Below are 3,579 nucleotides of genomic sequence, written 5' to 3' on the forward strand. Positions count from 1 at the left end.
ACCACCCCCTCCCTTCCCTCCACTCATTGCTCCAACCTGCACCCTGCCCCAGCTGTACAGGACATTTGCCAGCCCCACACCCTTCCTCACTGCAGGGACCTTGATCTGCCCCTTCCCCCCTTAAAAACAAGAAAAAATATAAAGGGGTATATGAGCTGAAACATTGAGACAGAAGTGGTACACTCACAGGTGTGCAGGGCCTGGGGCATACCAGCCTGTGCAGGGGGGTGTAGTGAGAGGCTGGAGTGTGGACTGGGGGCTGGTGGCAAGTGGCCAGAGCGTGAAGCCAGTAGTGGTGCCCTCGGGCCTGTTGGTCTTGCTGCATCTTGTTAGAAGGGATAGGCATACACATCGAAAGATTCAGGGATGTGAACCCAATGAGAGAAACATACTACTCTGCATCCCTGTATTTCCTCACACACCACATGCCCCCAAATAATTTATGTGCCTTGTTTTTGGAAATCCAGATATAAGGAGAAAAAAGATTTTCCCAAAGTCCTAGCCTAGAGCTAACTTTTGTCATGAAGACATTGTGCTTCAAGATGGCTGCTAGATTCTCTCTCCCCTCCTGAAAGCGGGAGGGGGTGCAGTCCAGTGTTAACCCCTTCACAGTCACTCTTAAATAGGAAGCAGTTTTTTGGCTACTTTTTTAAAGCAGTTTTTGGAAACACAAGGTCTCCATGCATCCACTTCCCCATGCATCTATTCTGGCAAAGAAAGTCATCTTCCATGCTTAAGACACGCACCCAAATTTTGGAGGGCTGATTTTTGGGGAAAGGGTATGTGTGTTATGTGTATAAATATGGTACCTAAAATGTATTCTTTTCCTCAGGATTTCCTATTATCTAATTTATATAACCATGTACTGGCTGTTGTACATTTCAGTTTTAGGCACCTAACTCTCCTGAAGCATAAAATAGGAAGCTTAGAAACCATAGCTAATACTGCAACACTGATCCTGAAGACATGTTTTCTTTGCAAAATGCAGTGCTATGCAAAAGTAACCAACTTAGCTCTGAACTATCTAGCTCACATATAGGAAAACAGTATAGGTGCCTTAGCATGCTGTTCTGAGAAGGATACTGCAGCAGATAACTGATTTTTATCTTCAAAGTATGCTTGGTTACCTGCACAGCACTGAACTACCATGTAAACAAACCCTGATTTCCCTTTGTGGATTTACCACCTTTTTCTGTAATAACAATGATGGAAATCTGCTTCAAAGTATTTACATTGATTTATATAGTAACTACATCTCAGATTCTAAAAACTAACAAGCATTCACAAGATGTGGCTTAGATTTAGGTGGCTTAGTTTAAAAAATAGTTTGTTCAAGGTCAGGGGAGTAAGAACAGCAGAGCCCAGAGCCTGTGGCAAGTGACTGGGATTTCTTACCCTCTGTGCTGTGCTGTGAATGCATGCAGGTCAGGTTAACCTCATTAGGACAGTTTGACCCTTAGTTGATCTAAAGTGAAGGTGAATGAACTTTACATATGGTGCACCATTTTTAGGGCGACCTAAGCCCTGCAAACATCTGTATGCCAGGGCATTTAAATTGACCTAACCTTGGTTAGGTTGATCTAAATGTAACACGTGTATGTGCCGTAAATGTACCTATTTCAAAATGTGAAATGTGAAAATGTCAGGAAATGCAGAACAATTGTAACAATGGCCCCAGTAAAATATTTTAAAAGATTAGACCTAGGTATACTTGAACCTGTCTCAGTGCAAAATGCAACAAGTCTCTTCCTGCCATACAATTGTGTTTCTATAAAACATATTAAACTTGTTATGTCTTCCTGAAATAATGCTTGTACTTTGGTATCTAACACTATGGATTTCCTTTTTTCATTACTTTTAAATTCTTGTAAAGAAGTAGCCCCTTTTCAGGTCAGTTTTAAAATTCTGCAAGCATAGCACATAAACTCTTTCCCATAAACAGACAATATCATGTCCTCAGGAGAAAACAAGAAATCTCCAAGTTTAGAAAACAGATGAGAGTGATCATTATCTAAGCACAATTTCATGGCAGGAAGTAGATTTGAATACAGTTGATGCATCCCAGACGTTTTATGGTCTGAATAGAGAATGCTCACATGGTGAATCTTGGGGTTTGGGGCCCATAAAATAACCAACTACAACATTTCATTTCACCCCCAAATTACTAGTTGGCATCTCAGATTTGGTCCCATGACACCTCTTACACAAACATATACTATCACCACAAAGAAAAATGAAGATAGTAGTCTTGAAATGAAAATAAAATCTATGAAAATAAAACCTAGCAGCAGACAGTTGATTATCCCTTCCAGCAAGCCAAAGCAAGTAATAGTTTACAGAATGAACAGCCTCACAGCTCTCCTGGGTTCCTTTCACTTCCTTACCCTTTCTCTTTATCTTGTTTTCAGTTGTCTCCTTGCCCATTCTCATAACCAGCTGTAGCCCAGGGCTGTTAGTTTTAATGAAATGAATTTTTGTTAAATTATGCTGGTCTTTTATTTATCTGGAAGTATCTGGCTGAAAGTTTTTGTTTTTCTTAAGGGATGGGGAGGTTTAGACTGAAAATTTGAGAGGTGGAAATGTCTTGTGGATGACATATTAGACTGTTGAATTAGATGCAAATGGGGTCCCAGGCTTACTTTAGCTGTATACAGCTTATCCCTGTATTTTCAGGAAGATTTACTGATGACCATTACATTTTTTTCATTACTAACTTACCTGGTTCTATGTATACTGTATAGAAAAATCATGTCTAGACAAGAAAAGGCTGAGAAGAGATCAGAAAACATGAGATGCAAATAGACTTTATTCTGGGACATAGCACAGGTGTAAAGGTATCCATACGCTTAATTCTAAGAGAAAAACATGAAAAGTTTCCCAGATAAAAAGTAGTAACAGTATGTCCCAGAACATAGCAAAGTACTTCTGTACAGTTATCCTAGGATAACATCACTGAATAAATGACAAAAGGGTACTTATTCAGCTGCTTGCTACACTCTGTTAAAGGACTATTGAAAGCACTGAGCCAGCTATATCGTCTTTCAATTTGTTTTTTTCTTCTCAGTATTTCCCAAGTTCTGTTTCTATATCCATTAATTTACATTTTCTTAAAAACAATCATTACTCAATTCACATTTTGTTTAATACCCTTTACCCTTCTAGCAAAGCAGAACAGAACTCAGTGAATAGCCTGCAAACTCAGTTTCCTAATTAAGTGAAGGGCTTCCTACTGATACTTTTTTCCCTCCAGATTGTATGCAAAGCATTATGGCTTTCCATGATGGCTCAAAAAGACTAGATTTTGATTTTTAACTTTGCCTCTTCACAGGCTGCTTGGGCTTTGGTCTCAGTACAGATAAAGAAAGGGAGTACTGTATGCCTATTACTGACTCTTACCAGATAATAAGTAAGTGGGCATAAGCCGGGGTGGGCAAAATATGGCCCACAGACTGAATCTGGCATGCCAGGCCATTCTATCCAGCCCATGGGACCCCTAAAAAATTTAGATAATGTATATTTATCTGCTCCTGGCTGTCTGTCAAAGATGACACGAGCCAGGGGCAGTTGGACCCAGGGAGA

This window comes from Crocodylus porosus, unplaced genomic scaffold (genome assembly GCF_001723895.1).
Source record: "Crocodylus porosus isolate Cpor-Errol unplaced genomic scaffold, CroPor_comp1, whole genome shotgun sequence".
Lineage (NCBI taxonomy): Eukaryota > Metazoa > Chordata > Crocodylia > Crocodylidae > Crocodylus > Crocodylus porosus.